This window comes from Gekko japonicus, unplaced genomic scaffold (genome assembly GCF_001447785.1).
Source record: "Gekko japonicus isolate JY-2015 unplaced genomic scaffold, Gekko_japonicus_V1.1 scaffold2, whole genome shotgun sequence".
In the NCBI taxonomy this organism is placed as follows: Eukaryota; Metazoa; Chordata; class Lepidosauria; order Squamata; family Gekkonidae; genus Gekko; species Gekko japonicus.
In genome coordinates, this window is record NW_015175358.1 from 1,589,015 (window position 1) to 1,609,036 (window position 20,022).

The window sequence follows — 20,022 nt, forward strand, 5'->3', positions numbered from 1 at the left end:
CAATAGAATGTGGCATTTGCTTTCTTTGTCTGTGTCCACAGCAATCTGAGTCAGCCATTCTTTATTATTCAGAGAATACTGCACAATGAACAAGTCTAGGAAAGGACTGAATATGCACTTTGTGCAGAAATAATAGCTGCATAATGCACACACTTGTTACTATTTATAGCTGCTTTCTGAACAGTATTAGAAACCAAGATGGAATGTGAAATCATATTGGTTTCCCTCTTTGGGGGAAAAAAGAACCCAATGCAATTTCCTCCAATTTGTACAATTTTGTAAGAGAACAGATTAGCTTCAAGCACACACAACTTGAAAAGCTATACTGCCCCAGAAACTAAACTGCTTTATCAACCATCTTTTACATCATACCAGAAAACCAGGCAATACAAGGTTCTTTCATTAGTGGTTCTAGACTAAAAAAAGAATTAGAAGCAATTTGCAAGCGTAACTTGATTGCTAAAGAAAGCTTCACTCTTCATGAAACAAAGGTGATCTTAGCACACTTTTATATATACCATATTATATTTGTGGTGCAGAGATCACAAGTGTGCATATTACACCTGAATAGATTTTATGAAGCTAGAAGCAATGAAGAATGATCATGTTTGCTGAAGTTATAGCCTCAGTTAATTATCAACCCACCAGATCATCAAAATGTGCTAATGGAAAAATCTCACTGAAACAAACTTGACTTATTACGGTGCAAGGAGGGGTGGAGTGTGAAACACACAAACAGGCATTAATGTGCAGTCCAGGTTGAAGGCAATTAACTAGAACTAGGTCCACCACCACAAGGAATGAAATTTACTGTTGTTTCAACTGAGGGCAACCATAAATTCCCTTTAAGAGAATGCAAGCCACCAACATAAAGCTAGGGTAATTTTCACATCTAATGAAGAATTCATGTTGCTTTCACTGATTGAAATGAACGATCTGCCACCGTACAAGAGCCTCAAAAAAAAATGGTTGCCTTTTCTCCTTCAACAAATGTTATTACTTGCTCATACCATTCTCCTAGGTAGGGAATTCTTAGTTTACTGAAAGACCACAAAAGCCAAGAGGACGTGAATAATGTTACTTGTTTCCACAGCTGCAGAGTTCAAATACAGAATGTCATTGCCTATATTAATCTTTAAATTAACAATTGGCTATTACTAGGTTACTGAAGAGACAGTTCCCTTCTCTGCCCTTTTCAAGACTCCCTCATCATCTCAACAGACAACCGGAAGGGCCTAGACAGTGGAAGCTAAGAATTATTTTCAGCTTTATATCAAAGTCACACAAGATTCCTGAAGAGACTATTTGTAGTATATGTTGCCAATAAAAACAAAGGAACTATTAGAAGGTAAGAAAGTCAAACATTTTAGAAACTACATTTGAGAATTCCATTAATGAGGTGGTGATGTCCCTGCCGGAAGGCAAAAGGAAGAATTGACAATCATTCCTCAGATACATGGCTCTGAAGCAATGAAGTAGGAAATTCTATATAATGTCAGCCAGAGCCAATGTCATATTGTGTTTCTTTTATAAAGATTAGAGACTCAGAGAGCTAGGCTTTACAAGACACCCAGTTTGAAGAACAGTGCAACACTCTAGTCTTTTCACTGAAGTCATCTGTAATTTTAAGGATCTGGCATCTTGAATTCAAAGGGTCACACTGTCCTTATTCAGGACCTCCCTTACTAGTGCAGTTTTACTACTTGCAATGCTGAACAGATTAGGTACAAATGCAATTGTCAACCATCAATGTACAGGGACTGCAAGTTAGAATGGGAAAACAGCCAAGTAATTTTTTTCAAGCTTTTGCTTTTCAAATTTAGATTGTTTTGTCTGATTTAAAACTGAAGGACCACCACCACTGGCAAATCATCCCACTGCACCAGAAAAGGTATAGAATCACAGAGTAGGAAGGGGCCACACAGGCCATCTAGTCCAACCCCCAGCTCAATGCAGGATCAGCCTAGAGCATCCCTGACAAGTGTTTGTCCAGCCGCTGCTTAAAGACTGCCAGGGAGGGGGAGCTGATTCCACTGTTGAACAACTCTTATTGTAAAAAAGTTATTCCTAATATCCAGCTGGTAAAGGTAAAGGTTCCCTTGCTCGAAAGCCAGTCGAATCCGACTCTAGGGTTGCGGTGCTCATCTCAGTTTCAAAGCCGAAGAGCCAGCACTGTCCGAAGACGTTTCCATGGTCATGTGGCCGGCATGACTAAACACCAAGGCGCACGGAACGCTGTTACCTTCCCACCGAAGTGGTACCTATTTATCTACTTGCAATTTCTTGCTTTAGAACTGCTAGGTTGGCAGGAGCTGGAACTAGAGACAGGAGCTCACCCTGTCTTGCGGCACCCGGGTCTTGAACCGCTGAACTACTGACCTTCCACAGCCTGCAGTTCAGCGTCTTAACCACTTGAGCCACCGCAGCTCATCCAGCTGGTACCTTCCCACCATTAATTTAAATCCATTCTTGCACTCCCTATCCTCTGCTGCCAACATGAACAGCTCCCTGCCCTGCTCTAAGTGACAGGCCTTCAAAGACTTAGAGCAATCATGTCTCCCTCAACCTCCTCTTCTCCAGACTGAACATTCCCAAGTACTTCAGCCTTTCCTCATAGGGCTTGGTCTCCAGGCCCCTGGTCATTCTTGTTGCTGTCCTTTGCACCCGCTGCATTATGTCCACATCCTTTTTGAAGTGAGGCCTCCAGAACTGCGCACAATACTCCAGGTGCGGCCTGACCAATGCCGTGTACAGCAGGACTATGACATCTTGTGATTTGGATGTTATGCCTCTGTTGATACACCCCAAGATCACATCAGCCTTTTTTGTCACTGCATCACACTGGCTGCTCATATTTAACTTACAGTCCACCCATACCCCAAAATCTTGTTCACACACACTGCTACTCAGAAGTGTATCCCCCCAACCAGTATGTGCGTTCCTCGTTTTTTTACACAGATGTAGAACTCAGCCCTTATCGTTTTTAAACTACATCTTGTTCACATCTGCCCACTTTTCCAGTGCGTTCAGATCTCACTGAATTCTATTTCTATCTTCTGGTATGTCTGCTGTTCCTCCCAATTTGGCGTCATCTGCAAATGTAATGAGTAGCCCCTCTACCCCCTCATCCAGATCATTTATAAAAATACTGAAAAGTACCAGGCCCAGAACCAAGCCCTGTGTTGCCCCACTGGACACCTCCCTCTGTTCAGATGAAATGCCACTGACAACTACTCTTTGAGTGCGGTTCTCCTACCAGTTCCCTATCCACCTAACTACCCTAGAGTCCACAGTCCTCTCGTTTACCCATCAGAACATCATGGGGAACCCTGTCAAAAGCTTTACTGAAACCCAGGTAAACAACATCAACAGCATGTTGTCGAAGGCTTTCACAGCTGGAGTTCATTAGTTGTTGTAGATTTTCCGGGCTGTTTGGCCGCGGTCTTGGCACTGTAGGTCCTGATAAAAAATTTGCCAGCAGCTGTGACTGGCATCCTCAGAGGTATAACACAGAAGGATAGAAGCCCTCTCAGCCCAGTTATAGCAAGCTTCTACATGGAACATTTTGAAAAAACAGCTTTAGAATATGCACCCCACAAACCAACAGTCTGGTTCTGGTATGTAGATGACAGAAGAAGAAGAAGAGAAGAGACTGGATTTATACCCCGCCCTTCACTACCCAAAGGTGTCTCAGAGCAGCTTACAAACTCCTTTCCCTTCCCCTCCCCACAACAGACACCCTGTGAGTACTGTTCCCTCTAAGCTGAGTTAGTGTGAGCTAGCTGACAATTTTTTAGCCTATGGCTCACATATTTTCATTTTAGCTCAGGAAGGATGACTCCAGAGCAAACTAATTTATGCAGTAGCCATATCACTTGCTCACAACTTTAATGCCAGTAGCTCACAAAGTAGAATTTTTGCTCACAAGACTCCACAGCTTAGAGGGAGCATTGCCTGTGAGGTAGGTGGGGCTGAGAGAGCTCTGACAGAAACTGCTCTTTTTCAAGAACAGCTCTTAGCAGAACTATGGTTTGCACAAGTGGAGGAGTGGGGAATCAAACCCAGTTCTCCCAGATTAGAGTCCGTGCACTTAACCACTACACCACACTGGCTCTTTATATCTTTATAGTTTGGAGCCATGGAGAAGTAGAATTGATGGAGTTTTTAGACCACCCAAACATACAATTTACCATGGAAAAAGATATCGAGGGTAAACTCCCATTTCTAGATATCACGGTCATCTGCAAAGCTAACCTTTGTGGTCTACAGAAAACCAACTCACACGGATCATTATTTACACAAAAACTCCAATCACCACCCTCAGCAAAAAAGAGGCATAATCAAAACATTAGTAGACCATGCAAGACGGATATGTGAACCGCACTTTCTCAACGATGAACTAAACCATCTAAACCACTCACTTCAAGCAAATGGATATTCCAAGAATGAAATCAGAAGAGATATTAAACCGAAGGTGAAACAAACAACTGAGGAAAAACAGTCTCCCACAGGAAAGTGTTTTTGCCATATATCAATCACTGATCAGATGGGAAAACTTATGAAAAAACACAACCTACAAACAATATTCAGACCCACCAGAAAAATACAACAGATGAATACCTTGCAGTTGTGGACACAGCGTAGCATTCAGACAAGAATAAAAGAACATGAAAGACACTGCAGACTGGGCCAACCTAAAAAATCAGCAGTGGCTGAACATAGCCTAACTCAAACAGGACACAGTATCTTATTCCAAGACACTTAAAGGCTGGACAACACATCCAATTACCATGTCAGATTACACAGGGAAGCCATTGAAATTCATAAACACAATTTCAACAGGAAAGAAGAGAGTTTAAAAATAAATAGGGCATGGTTTCCTGTCCTGAAAAATGCAAAATGCTCTACATCTTACAACAGCACTACAGATAAGATTAGAATTTCAACAGCCAATCCATATGCAAAAGAACCTTCTCAGGAAAGCTCATCCATCAGCATGTCACAGCCTGGGGAACTCCTACAAGATAATCTCAGCCCTACCCCACCTTCTTGAGTAGATATAAATTACTTGCCTACCATTTTTCTTCTCACCTTGACACAGAGAGTACTCTATCTTTCTGTGTTATACCTCTGAGGATGCCAGTCACAGCTGCTGGCAAAATGTCAGGCCCTACAATGCCAAGACCACGGCCATACAGCCCGGAAAATCTACAGCTAACATCAACAGCATTCCCTCGATCCAGTAAGCTCGTCACTCGATCAAAGGAGGAAATGAGGTTTCCTTCTCCTTCAATCTCACTTTCCTTCCCATGTAACTATATTAAGAAACGTATTGAACTGCTTCACAAATCAAGTCACTGCATTACTACACACTACTGAGCCTTGAGATCATGCAAAGGCTGTAACAGCCAGAGTTTCTATTCTTATGCATTCTCAAATTAAATGCCAGCCTAGAGGAAAACAAGTTGAAATATCACCCAGGTTGCATGTGAGCAAGTTAAAAGCAACAACATTCACACTGCATAATTTCTACAAGAGAATTTGTACTCTACCCTACATTACCATATTCAGCCCACAAAGGGGCAATTTACAAATATAAAAGACATTTGAATTATCACATCTTCCCAGTTCATATTCACACATTACACCCATATGCATAGAAATGTATTCCAGAAGTTTCAAAACCTTCCAAAGCTTACCATTCCAACATAAACCAACATACTTTCTATAACCTATTAATAGATTCAGCTGACAGAGAAGGCAATATACCAACGTATACAAAGGATGCATTTATAAGGCTACAGAAGCTCCGCATATATTGTTGCCTTCAGGTCAAGTTATAAATTGCTCAAATTATGAATTTACCAATATTCTGTTTAGCTCAGACACATAATTTAGAGACTCAGGGCAAGGACAAATGCCCCCAATCCCAGCCCAATGAAGATCTTTTCTGTAGATTAGAACAGCGTCCATGGGTACAAGCATGCTTGGTGATGTGTTTCCTGATCCCACTTCCTTGTCATCACCTCTCATGCATCAGAGCTTAGCTGACTGGCTCCTCTCCATGTTCTCACACAAACCCCTGCTCACAGTGTGTACCTTTTAACTCAAAGCCCTCCCCCTCCCACTAACAAAATCTTTTTTCAGACCAGTTTAGCTATGTGAGCCACTTTTAACACCAATACAATTCATCATACTAAAAAACAAACCAGGTTTGATGGATGGCCATCTTGATGACTGTTTGGAAGGTCATCATATACCTCCAGTTATGGTAAGCTTGAAGACAATATGCAGTGTCAGGCATCATGCTAGTCTGGCAAACTGCATTTTCTATATGGAACTGCCTGATATTTTTTTATTTATGCCACCTTAATGGTAGTCATTTTGTGGTAGCATCCCACTACCCTCTCAAAATTCTAGAAATGCCCACATTCTCAACAAAGTTGAGGACCCGTGTTGGGAAAGTAACAGGAAGAGATTGAAAGGGACACAGGAACACACAGGAAACTGTCTTATACTAAGCCAATTCCTTGATTACTCAAAGTCAGTGTGGTCTACTCTGACTGGCAGTGGCTCTCCACAGGCTCAGGTAGAGGTCTTGCACATCACTTATTGTAGTATCTTATAAACTGGAGATGCCAGAGATTGAAACAGGGACTTTCTGCACATAAAGCAGATGGTCTACTACTAAGCCATGACCCTTCCCCAAATGGAAGGAGTTACCATACTTGCACAATATGATGTAGAAAACCAAAGTACATTTTCCCTATGAAGAAAGGTTGAAACGCTTGAGGCGCTTTAGCTTGGAGAAACAATGACTGAGGGGTGACATGATAGAGTTTACAAGATTATACATAGGATAAAGCAGGTAGAGAAGGAAGTACTTTTCTCCCTTTCTCACAATACAAGAACTTGTGGGCACTCAATGAAATTGCTGAGCAGTCGGGTTAGAATGGATAAAAGGAAGTACTTTGTCACCCAAAGAGTGATTAACACATGGAATTCACTGCCACAGGAGGTGGTGGCGACTACAAGCATGGACAGCTTCAAGAGGGAATTGGATAAACATATGGAGCAGAGGTCCATCAGTGGCTATTAGCCACAAGGTATAGGTAGGAACTCTCAGTCTGGGGCAAGTGATGCTCTGTATTCTTGGTGCTTGGGGGGGGGACACAACAGTGGGAGGGCTTCTAGTGTCCTCGCCCCACTGGTGGACCTCCTGATGGCCCCTGGTATTTTTGGTCACTGTATGAGAGTGTTGGACTAGATGGGCCATTGGCCTGATCCAACATTGGCTTCTCTTGTGTTCTAATGTTATGTTCAAATTAGTGTAGTAGGTAGAGCACCAGGCTAGGATTGGGGAGACCCAGGTTTGAATCCCCGGTCTGCCATGGATGCTTGCTGTGTGATCTTGGGCTAGTTAGGCCCGTTACACACTCTCCGCCTAATCTTCCTCACAGGTTTGTGAAGAAAGAATGATATATACTGCTTTGGGTACCCGATGGGAGAAAGATGAGGTATAAATAAACAAATGATGCTGCAGAGTAGAACAGTAAAGTTCTATCAAAAAGTGCTTCATCCACTCCTAAGGAGTGAAGAGATAGTAGTAGCAAAGGTACTAGTAGCCTAGAAGATGAGCCCCAATATGCAGGGAAGGATGGTGTGATGGCAATTATAGCCAACTAGGAAAATAAAGGGATGCAAGAAAACCTTCTAGAATTGTACCTGCAAGGCTGCTACAGTGAATCTTTTGTACATAAAGAATCTAGAGTGAGTCTGAACATATGCTCTTTAGTTAAGATAAGACTGGCCAGGACAGTTAGAACTGGCATTTGCTCTAGCCATTGAAAACAACATGGTAGTAACAGTGTCAGAAAATATAAACTGTTCATCTGAGCAACAGTTGTGCTGTTCCAGCCTGCAGGGTACTTTTGACAGCAACTGATGGTAATTGAGGCACATGCCATTTAAGTTGAAGACAAAGATTAGCTCTCTCTTTTCACGATGTTATGAATGCAATATTCTATGGCAGTGATGGCGAACTTTTTAGAGACCGAGTGCCCAAACTGCGACCCAAAACCCACTTATTTATCGCAAAGTGCCAACATGGCAATTTAACCTGAATACTGAGCTTTTACTTTAGAAAAAACAACTCATACATTAACTTAAGATGATCCAAACATAGTAAGGAAAGCAATCCCAAATGCTTTCATTTACTTAAAATTATTTGGCAGAGAATTCGACACTTTATTTAGCTGGCACCCGTGCCATAGGTTCGCCACCACTGATCTATGGTGTGTTCCCAATTCATATAAAATCAATTCACATCTGATATTTAGCTGTTTGTTTAACCCAGTTTTCCCAAGCAGCTACAGATGAGATCAGCAGGACTAAGTCAATCAAGGCAAGAAGGCAGCTGAGGAGGATCAGATTGTTATCTGTTCAAGAGACTGACAGATTGCAACAAAAAAGGTAGCCATCTTGAATATTTGATTAACCACAGAGACCGCAACATTTGTTTGATATTTTTTTACTGTACATAACACATAATCACCTAGTACTGGGAAAAACAGGATGATTACCTGTGTCTGGTACCCTTCAAATGGTCATCTGTGGAAACACATTAAAGGGAATTCAAGCCCATGTCAGAAATGTGGGGATTATCTAGTGCTTTTTTAAATGTAGAAATATGATTTTGAAAGATAAGCTGCTTCATAATATTAACAATGAATGGATGCCGTTGCCAATACACTATTAAGCAACCTTGGCAGTTTCAAAATTGTAATTCATGTTTTCATGTGATTATCCCTAGGATTTCTGAGAGAGAGAACATGATTTTTTAAATTGATTTCTATACAGAGAAGCAGAAATAAAACCAGAAGAAATAATAGAATAACATTTTATTGATCGAGTTATGAATTCACCTGACTGACTGAGCAGGTTACATCAAAGCCAAGTTGTGACCTTGGTGGACAAAGAGAAAAATTCTGTTGAAACAGATGAGTTACTACATCCATACTCACCCAATAGATGTGAACTACATCCACAATATTCATGCACAGTTCTCTGGCATGCTAAAATTAGTGCATCAACAGTTTTTAGTGCCTTCAATTTTAACAATGTATTTAAATATTTACAAGTACTCTCAACAAAAATACTCTCCATATAAAGATTTGAATTTGTTTGAACATTTAAACCACACTTTTTTTCTTCTAATCATATTTCAGTTCAAGTTCTTGTTGCTACTGGGACAAAAAATTAACATGAAGTACCCAGTATCTCATGAAGGCAGCTTTGACTCTAGAAAGTACACCTCCTGAACAGCATCATGCTTATACCCCCCCAAAGAGCCTTACACTCAGTGGAACATAATCTCCTGGTGATCCCTGGCCCCAAAACCATCCGGCTGTCCTCAACCAGAACCAGGGCTTTTTCAGCCTTGGAGCCGACCTGTTGGAACCCTCTGCCAAATGATATTCATGCTCTGCAGGACCTAGCTCAGTTCTGCAAGGCCTGTAAGACAGAAATGTTCCACCAAGTCTATGGTTGAGGCAGCAATGATTTCCACCTAGCCTGGCTCCTCCTTTTCTCCTTTCCACTTTTTCTTTCCTCTCCTCCCACAGGGTTAGGGTACTATTGCTGTAATCTCAAGCATCATCTGAAATTGCTACTGAACTGTTATTGTTCTAAACTGTTTTAACTGATTTGTGAAAATATCTATTAAAATGTTATAAATGTATTTATTGGAAATGTTGTTCACCTCCCTGAGCCCTGTCCATAGGGGAGGGCAGTACAGAAGTTGAATAAACAAACAAACAAAGCTTATCCCCTGAGAAATTCTGTAGGTCTTGAAGGTGCCACTGGATTTGAATCTTTTAAGTTCTTGTATGTAATTTTGAAGAGGAAGATTGGTTTTTATACCCTGCTTTTCTTTATCCTAAGGTGTCTCAAAGTGGCTTACAATCACATTCTCTTCCTCTCCCCACAACAGCCACCTTGTGAAGTAGGTGGGGCTGAGAAAGTTATGAGAAAACTGCATTGTGTTTGCCTCTCTCTATGCAATGTAACTGTGAAAAACCAAACAAGTTTTCTGCACTGTGTGAATTCATCACATGAAAGCTTCTTCTTACTGAATTAGACTGTTGGTCTATCAAGGTCAGTGTCGTCTAACCAGGCTGATAGTGGCTTATCCACACTCTCAAATAGAGGTCTTTCACATTAGCTGCTACCTGATCCTTTTAACTGGAGATGCTGGGCACTGAAGCAGGGACTATTTGCATGCAAAACAGATGCTCTACAACTGAGCCACATATTATAGAAAGATGAAAGTTTGTAGCTGAGTCAAGCATCCTGAAGGACTCCAGATCGATCATCAGAACATTTCCACTGGAATAGGCTTGCTTTTTTACCCTCCATATTATCTGAAACCTTGAAAAGCTCAACAGCAGAATATATTACTCATAGGTTCCTCATGATTTATCATATTACTTTGATATCCCCTTGAATGTTCCAAATTTCACGTACTGTCCTAAAGTTCTGATTTATGACCTTTCCAGTCCATTTAAATCAAAATTTAGTTCTACTGCCATTTGTGACTTACAATTCAATGCAGATAACCCATAATGGGGTGTTGTCTGTTTAGCTTTATTAGGGTCTTGTCTGACATTCCAAAGACACTGGTGGATCAAGACAAGGTTTCACAAGAAAAAGCAGAAGTGGTTGCCTTAAAACTCTATAAAGTTTAATGGAATAAGGGAAAAGTGTTGTCTGTAACATACAAGAGCCATGACCTCATCCACTCTTTAGACAAGACTGGTCCACCTTTACTCAGTGTATCAATTACTAAATGAGGTATGATTTAATAGTGCAAAAATAGTAGTCTGAGAGCATGTTAAAGGAAGATTTTAAAAGCTGAAATGGGGTTTTCCAAGAAAAATGTCAACAGGCCTTCCTAATCAGCTCAGCATTCATAACATTCTCACGGCTCTGAAGTATACTAGTATTACAGGTCAACTGATACTAACTGGGCTCATGTCAAAACAGATAGCTACCTTTTATAAGTCAGTGCCACCGCAGACAATAATATACCTACCATGTGGAGACTTCTCCATGAAGCAAGTTATTTGTGTACGTAGCGGCCCACTGCAAGTTATTTGTGTACATAGTGGCCTGCCTACATGTTCATTCTAAAACATTTCAAGCAGCAGCCTATGATGGTAAATCATTCAGACTGGGACAATCTGCACATGGAGCTACGATGCATGAACAACGGTTCTCCACTTGGAACAGATGCCATACATAGGCAGTTTCAAGCAGCCTGCACATGGCAGCAGTGTTGTGTGAAGCAGCTGTCAGACAGACAGCTGTAACAGCTTCAGTGGTCAGGAAACTTCTGTTAATATTTAATGAAGTGAAAACTTTTTAAAATAGAGCGATGTAAACAATTGCCAGTACACATTTCTTCAAGGAGACAGGTGCTATGCTATCATACACAGTAACTTCACTGTAGTCAGATTTGTATTTCTGCTCCCATGGCACAGTTGCTCCATTATTTTTTCACACATAAGTAACACTTATGAAGGGGGGGGGGAAATATCTTGTTAGCCAAATACTAATTCAAGTGTTTTATTTTTAAGGGGCTTTTGTAAATACGGTTTTCAAATTAAAACCATAATTGGGGAAAATATGAAAAAAGTCAGATAGTTACTTTTTAATTTAACCACGATCACATTTGTTTACTTTACTTGCTGAGACTCAAGGCAGGTTACACAGATGAAACAATACAAAACAGATAATACAATACAATTTAATGGCATACGACATCCAACAAACAATGCAATAGGACTAAGATAACAAAAATTAGAAACAATGCAAAAAAACCCCACCCACACGATATCAGACACTATTTCATAAACGAAGCAAAAAGTGGAATTTGCTTTACCCTCTAGAAGCAACTAATGGAAACTAGCGTATTTGACAATGATAATCACTGACTGGTAAAAATATGATAGACATATTGACTGGATGTCTAAATGCAGAATTCAGGACAAATAACCAGATGAATTATCAGAGGACAAAATGATCCAAGATTATCACATGAAGCTCTAAGAGCTTCAGTGCTAGTGAGTCTATCCTTCCTCAGCAGATATGAAGGATTATTGACAATGAAAACTGGCAAAAGCTGGGGAGCAGTTCTGGCTAGAGCTTATCCCTGAGACAGAACTTCTAGGGATGAAGTGTTCCTGTTTTGGGACTATGCAGCTTTGGGCAATCAGTACAATCAACACAGAATTCTGCTTGTACTACTTTTTTGGTCAAAGGAAATACTGATTGTTGGACCATCAATATGTTTTATATGCTCCAGCCACTAAGTGACAGTGCCCACGCTAATGAAGGTTTTTTTTTGGGGGGGAAGCAAAATCACCACTCCTTTCAATCAAAAGGTGTACAAATCCAACCTCAAACATATAACAGATATCTTATGGCTCATCTCATCCATCCTGAAAGCCAAGTTCCTTCACAGGAAAGCTGTTTGGACATTGTGAGCAAGATCAGCAACAGCTACAAATATGGCCTTAAATGGATGAAATAGAACAGTAATTTAATTGCTACTTTTGGTATGATTTGACATTTGGAATAGGAGTGATCATTAAGATATTTGTGTTCCTACAGATCACTGTAACAAACATGATAAATAAAACCATTCTTCATAAAAGACATAAGCAGTACTCCTGCATTTATATTAGAAAAAAATATTGTGTGATTATTCTGGGTTTATTTTTTTTTAATGTTGCTTTTAACCTGTTTTATGTATTGGCATGTGCCCTATTTGTGAGCCGCCCTGAGCCCATTTGTGGGGAGGGCGGGCTATAAATTAAAATAATAAATAAATAAATAAATAAATTGCTCATAGTCAGAAGCACTTCCATTAATATTGTTGACAAAATGCAACATAAGAATTTGCAAGGGTGTATATATATCTCCTAGAGTTATTTCTAGAACTCCCCCAAAACATGGATACACCAAGCTACAAGCTTCCTAACTAATTATGCATTAATGATGGTCTAAGAGCCCCTTTGAGCCAACAATTTAGGAAAAAATGTTCACTGCTCATGATCAAAGGATTCCAAAGTAGATACAGACTGATCATCTATTCCAAGCCCCTGTTCCCTAGATAGGAATGTGTTAAGAGCTGGGTCTCTTAACACATGCTTGTGCACAACCTTTTCTTCAAAGCCTCCAAGTGTAATCTCCAGTGGGTATCCCCTTGAGTAACTGCTCAAACCTATGAACAAACAACACAGATTCTGGAGTTTTAGATAGCCTTATAAATAAAAATATCATTTACAAGCTCCATTCCAATTTCATTTTATGTTAATGTTCACAGTGAAAAATGTCTGGAGACATGAATCCACATGTTTGAACTTAAGACGGTCTCAAATGTAAGCCTTATAACTTGTCCTCTTTTTTTTGTAACTAACTTTGGGTCCTGTGGGAGAGAGGCATGATACAATTTTTGGAAATAAATATAACCACACAAGTAGTAAGTGTTGTTTCTTTGATATAGCACATAGAGAGAGACTAGGCCTGGGTTCAAAATGTCACTCAGCTATGAGGCTCACAGGGCAACGTTGGGCTGATCACATTTTCTCACACTAAGGATAAAATGGGGGAGGAGAGTACCATCCTGAACTCTTTGGAGAAAGGGCAGGACAAAAATGTATTACCAAAAGGAATTCACTGATCAGTCTTTGTCAAGCCCCACTTGGTCTAGTTGAGTCCTGGAACCTCAGCGGTAGAAGCCTTAGAGCAGGCTAGAGACTAACCTATTCCTCAAACAAGGGCGGCAGGTGGGACATTCAGAGTACAAAATAAAAAACATTAAGATGGGCTAGCCAGAGTTTTCTCCAGCCGATCCTGCTATACTGCTATATTTCCCTTTTCTGTAAGTTGCTTCCTCTGTGCTTCCTGATTAATTAAATGTTCAGTGGGAAAAAGCTCTTTTAGAACCCAAGGTACTTAATCTCCAGCCCACTTGCACCCATAGACTACTCAGGCTACACAAAGACCCAAGCCCTGACAAACAGACCCATCTCTAATTGAGGAGGAAACCCAGAGAGGGACAAGCAGCAAGAAAGGGTGAGCCCAACATCCTCCCTCTCACATACACATTCCCAGGTGGATCAGAGACCATCTCTTCCAGTATTACACTGGGGGGGGGGGGAATGAATAACTAGAATTTCTTTGGTAGTGGGACACCACTGGTTTCTGGTCCAGTTTGGACAGAAGGAGCACAGCATGGTATAGTGGTTAGAGTGTTGAGCTAGGATCTTGTAGACCTAGGTTCAAATCACCACTCTGCCATGGAAGCTTGCTGGGTAACTGAACATACACTCTCAGCCTAGCCTACCTCACAGGGCTGCTGTGAGGGTAAAATGGAGGAGAATGTCTTAAGCCACTCTGGGTCCCCATTGGGAACAGAGGTGGGGTAAAAATGAAGTAAATAAATAGTTTAAAACATTTCTGTCTCACGATATTTCCTTGAACTCAAGGCAGTCCTTGACAGTAAAGTACCAGAGTTGCCAGGTTCTGAGCTTTTCCAATGCACTTACACAGTTATATATAGCTTGACTGAATCAGACTGGAGGCTTCCCTGAGCCCAGTGCTGATTTTATTAATGGAATTTACTTTCAGACTGTCTACATTCAGAACTGGGAAAGTACCTTCATATGGAATACTGTGGAAAGGTGGATATAGAATTGACTTATGTTCAGAATCAAAGACTCTTAAATTGGTGGTGGAGGGATGTCATACACAAGCTATTAGCCACAAGGTATAGATAGGGGCTCTGGGGCAAGTGATGCTCTGTCTTCTTGGTGCTTGGGGGGGGGTCAACAGTGGGAGGGCTTCTAATGTCCTGGCCCCACTGCTGGACCTCCTGATGGCACTGGTATTTCTGGCCACTGTGTGACACAGAGTGTTGGACTGGATGGGCCTTTGGCCTGATCCAACATTGGCATCTCTTATGTTCTTATGTTTAAGCTTTTTACAACGAAGCATGCTCATACTTTTGGTATCACCCATTCCATGAGACAATGGCTTAGATCCAACAGAGGATTTTCGTAGAGAGAGGGAGGAGTTATTTTCACTAGTTTATCCCTCTCATTACAGACTTCCATTTCCCTCCTCATGGTGTTCTGAGGATCCAGCCCCTGCAAGCAACATGGGGGTGAGGGTGGGATTTTGCACTGCAGCATAAGAGGGAATATAAGGACGTAGCATTAAGTTCACAGAAAGCCCTTCTACCCACAGAAGTTACCAGTAGATCCAAGCCACTCAATACTATATGAGTGGAAAGCCTTTTATTTTAAAAATGTAGACAGTTTCATTTCCAATACTACCTCAGTTTTCACTGTGGCACCAGGGGCAAACTCTTTAGCCTTCACTTAAATTTATGTTCAGGTAGAATATTAACTTCCAGAGTTTAATTCCATTATCGTAGCAACACAGATCCAGAACACTGACACTTAAGGCCAAACCACATTCAACTCTGTGGACCCATATTTGGATCTGAATATGCTGCTATAAAAAGTTAGAGCAGGATATAGATTGGGGGCATATGGAGAGGAGGAGGCGGAAGACGAGATTGGATTTATACCCCACCCTTCACTCAGAGTGGCTTACAAACTCCTTTCCCTTCCCCTCCCCACAACAGACACTGAGAGAGCTCTTTCCAGAACTATCCTTGAGAGAACAGCTCTGACAGAACTATGGCTTGCCCGAGGTCATCCAGCAGCTGCAAGTGGAGGAGTGGGGAATCAAACCCAGTTCTCCCAGATTAGAGTCTGTGCACTTAACCACTGCACTAAACTGGCTCTAGAGAAGGTTTACTCATCCTTTAGTGACATCTCCTTAACCAGAACCCCACTGTTCCTGATTTAAATTCCAGTGAAAAGGAGAATAAATATGTACCCATGACTTTTAAAAATTCCTACAGAGTTTAACAAAAGTTGGAGGGGGTTGCTTCCACCTTGGGTAAACAGCGCCAGAGGAAGAGAAACTGCCCCCTGCAATACAAACCCAACCCATATTAGACCCCTCAAAGTTGCTTTGTACAGCTCAATTACACACCTGGGGATCTGAACATGGGGTTGGACTGTGGGTCAGGGGTGGAGCATCTGCTTGGCAAAGAAAAGGTCCCAGGTTCAATCCCCGGTATGTCCAGGTAAAAGGATCAGATAGTTGGTGGTGTGAAAGACCTCTTCCTAAGACCCTGGAGAGTCACTGCCAGTCTGAGTAGACAATACTGACCTTGATGAACCAACGGTCTGATTCAGTATAAGGCAGCTCCATGTGAACATGGACCTCCAGTATCATGTAGTTCACCCTACTGGCTTCATTTATGACTTTGCTTATGAGCAGGAACATTCAAAATGAATATGCAGGCAAGAAAGTTTGCAATCAAACCTAAAAGTATCTTTACTTAGGAATAACCCTTCCATTAAGCAGCATTAACACACATTTGAGGGATGCACACAAAACCCATTAGGTTACTTAACCAATGGGAAATAGAGTGTAAGGTGCTTGCTTCCACCCGCCCCAGCCTTTCTGTACTGGGTCACAAATTCTCCACAGCGGAGACACTTCCCCCTTAACCAAGAGGTAGAAGTAGAAGTAGCTTCCAAATTAATTTCTAGAGGAACCCTAATAAGCTTTACACCACACCACTAATGCTAACAACGGACTTGGTGTGGGTATTTGCCTGAATCCTGTATCTTAACAACTGTTAAGCAACCAGCACGTATTGCACATACATCAGCCAAAGTAAATTTTCTAGTTAGGTCACAGAGTATCTGTGTCATGATGGAGAGAGATATCTGTACATTCTGCCTTTAGAACTTAAGGAAAAGCAGTTACTTCACACTGAAAAGAAAGTGAGCCAATCTGATTTATTCTCATTCCATATATTCCTTCCTTGCATCTCCATCTTTCTGAATTTGCCTATAGCTGCAATCAGTCAAATCCCAAGGTTCAACTATCACCTGAAGTGAACAAGAACTCTCGTGCCTCTTTTCTTTGCAGAACTATTACTGATTTCTAAGAACCGAGATTCTCTGATTAATAGCTTAATTACTGTATGTATCCCAGAAACTAACACAAAGTAATTACAATACCTTGTGATAATCCATTAGAGAAATAGGGAGCGTGTGTGTGTTGGCTTTCAAGCAACAAAACTCTCACTTGCAACACAAAAGCACCTAAATCTCAAACACCAAACAAGGTTTGTTGGTTTATCACCTACAGGCATAAGCAAGAGAAACTAACTTCTCAAAAAGTACCACATCTTATCAGAATCGAACATGGGGCCATTGAGGGGCCATGGCTCGGTGACACAGCATCAGCTTGGCATGTAGAAGGTCCCAAGTTCCTTCCCTGGCATCTTCAGGTAAAAGGATCAGGTAGTAGGTGATATGAAAGGCATCTGCCTGAGACCTGAGAAAGCTGCTGCTAGCCTGAGTAGACAATAGGGGTGTGCACAATATTTTTGGGGCTTGGATATGCTGAACCCAAAAAATATTGGCATTTCCTGATATTCCCAAATCCCAATATTAGTATGGTATTAGGATCCTAGACATATTTAGGATTGCTGAATTTTTTTGGTTCCATTATACCCTATCATGGGGACCATTATAGTCAATGGTCCCGATAGGCTATAATGGAGAATCAATCCACAGGTATCTGGGGCTCTGGGTGGCTGTTTTTTGAGGTAGAGATGCCCCTATCCTCCACTGCTTCCAAAGGAGCGGGGAAGCTGTTTAAAAGGACATGGTCCCTTTATAGGCCTTTTCCAAGCTGCGACATAAGTCTGTGTCAGTGAGAGTGAATTCCAAAGGCCTTCTCGCCATGGCGAGTGAAGTCTGAAGACATTTAAACTTTAAATGCCTTCTTCAAGCCGAGAGTATATTTCTATAACTCTGGCTATCTAATGGCCCCAAAAATCCTAAATATTTTTGGGATTTTTTGAGGTAGACATTTTCGAACTGCTGAATCATAGCCCCCCTTGGAGATCAGCTGAGGAAATACCCAATAAATACCGATAAGGTATTTATTGGGTATTTTTGGCTCGGTTTATATCGAGCGCACACCCCTAGTAGATAATACGGACTCTCAAGGCCTGATTCATTATAAGGTCAATTCATGTGTGTAATCTTTTCTTCAAAGACAATTTATAGACTTAAACCTAAACAATTTTGAGATGGTTTCTTCTCTGACTTTGCCTTCATACAGTGCCTTCTCTTCGGTTTTTTATGGTTACCAAATAATTGACAATGGCATGGATCCAGACTAAACTGGCAACTTCCACTGATTCCCCTTCCTCCTGAAGGTTCAGGAAGGTCCTCCTGAATGGCATCACTAATTCTTCAGGAGAAAATTTGGGGACATCAGTGGTCTACAAGAAAGTTCTGTTCCACTGATAGAAAATTTAGTCTGGATCCAACCCAATATTTCCATTTTAGTTTGCATACAGGTTCCCCAATAAATCAAGCACACTAAGAAGTTGTATAGCTGAAGAAGGAGATAGGGAGTTAAGTCAGCTTTCATTGGGTGCACTACACCATGGAGGAATCAACAGTAAACCCAGATTATTATTTTTTTAGCTGGAGAGGATACTTCAGATACGTTAGCCCTATTACTTATATAAACACTGATGTGGGAGGCACTGTGCAGAGTACAAAATAACTAGCACCTATCCTAGGCAGCATATAACATAAAAGATGGACAGATTCACTTTACGCATGGTTAGATTTAGTTTCCATAGGAAAGTAGGATGAAGGGGTTGCTCCAAAAACATCAGGGAAGAGGTGGGTTTTACTGAAGAGAGATGCTGTATAGCAGGAGGTGATCTGGGAAGCAGTTCTAGGCATGAGCCAGCATGGGAGACAGGACTAAGTTGACCCAAGAAACAGATTTTTTAGGAAAGCTAAGGGTGGTAGAGCTGGGGAAGCAAACGTCATGGACATGATATATCAGGATAAATGAGCAAAGAGATGAGGAAGCAAGACAGGAAGCCAACACAGAGACTTGAGGAATGTCACAGGGTCAGGGCAAAAGAACTAAATAATTTTGCAGGGAAGTCCTGGATAGAGGTGAGGGCGGTGAGGAATGATAACATAAGACTGTTGCAATAATCAAGGTAAGAGATGATCAGTGCACAGAAGAAGGACCGTATTTTTTCAGTGCTATAAAGGGAGAAGGGAAATGGCTTGGTAGCACACTGAATACAGGAACAAAGGGAAGAGAACAATCTAACATAAAACCAAGGATATTTGCCCCTTCTGCATGTGGCAATGTCAATGGATATGGAGAATGCATGACATGAAGGGCTTGGCTGGAATGATAAGAAGTTTGATCATGGGTTAGGGCCATTATGTGTATGTGGGGACATGAGAATGAGAGGGTTATATCCCACCTGAAATATTAGACAAGCAGATATGTGGAATTCGATGGTAAGAGAACAGTCAAGGGTAAGTGAGACAGAGCTGGGTGGTGTCAGTGTACTGGTGGTACAAAAAGCCACTGGATTTGATGAGGTCACCCAGGGACAATGTATAAAAACATTAAAGGAAAGCAAAAGACATTCCCAGGGGACCCTGGCAGAGAGTAGGAAATCAGAGAAAGTTGCCCCCTGGTGGAAATGTTAAATGAGCAACTAGATAGGTGCAAAGACAATCAGATGAAGACAGATTCAGGAAAATGAAGGTGTGCAGGGAATCAAGCAGGAGTAGAAAAAGACAGAGAGGTAAAGGAGAATGAGGCCAGACTGGAGACCTCTGAATTTGGCAATGAAGAACCAGTGATTTTGGTGAGGAGCATTTCAATTGAATGCAGAGGGATGAAACCCAACAGTAGAAGGCCAAGAGAGAAATTGGAAAGTCAAGCAAACAGGAGCAAGCACCACCATATAAGAAGTTTTAAAGTGACATGAAGAAGGAAAATTGAGCAATAGTTGGAAAAGGAGAA

General features: G+C 41.3%; 1 protein-coding gene across 2 annotated transcripts in view; it reads right to left on the reverse strand.

The window, feature by feature from the left end:
• The window catches only part of TMCC1 (transmembrane and coiled-coil domain family 1), a 196,734-nt gene that overhangs the window by 81,147 nt on the left and 95,565 nt on the right, over positions 1 to 20,022 (reverse strand). The window lies entirely within an intron of this gene.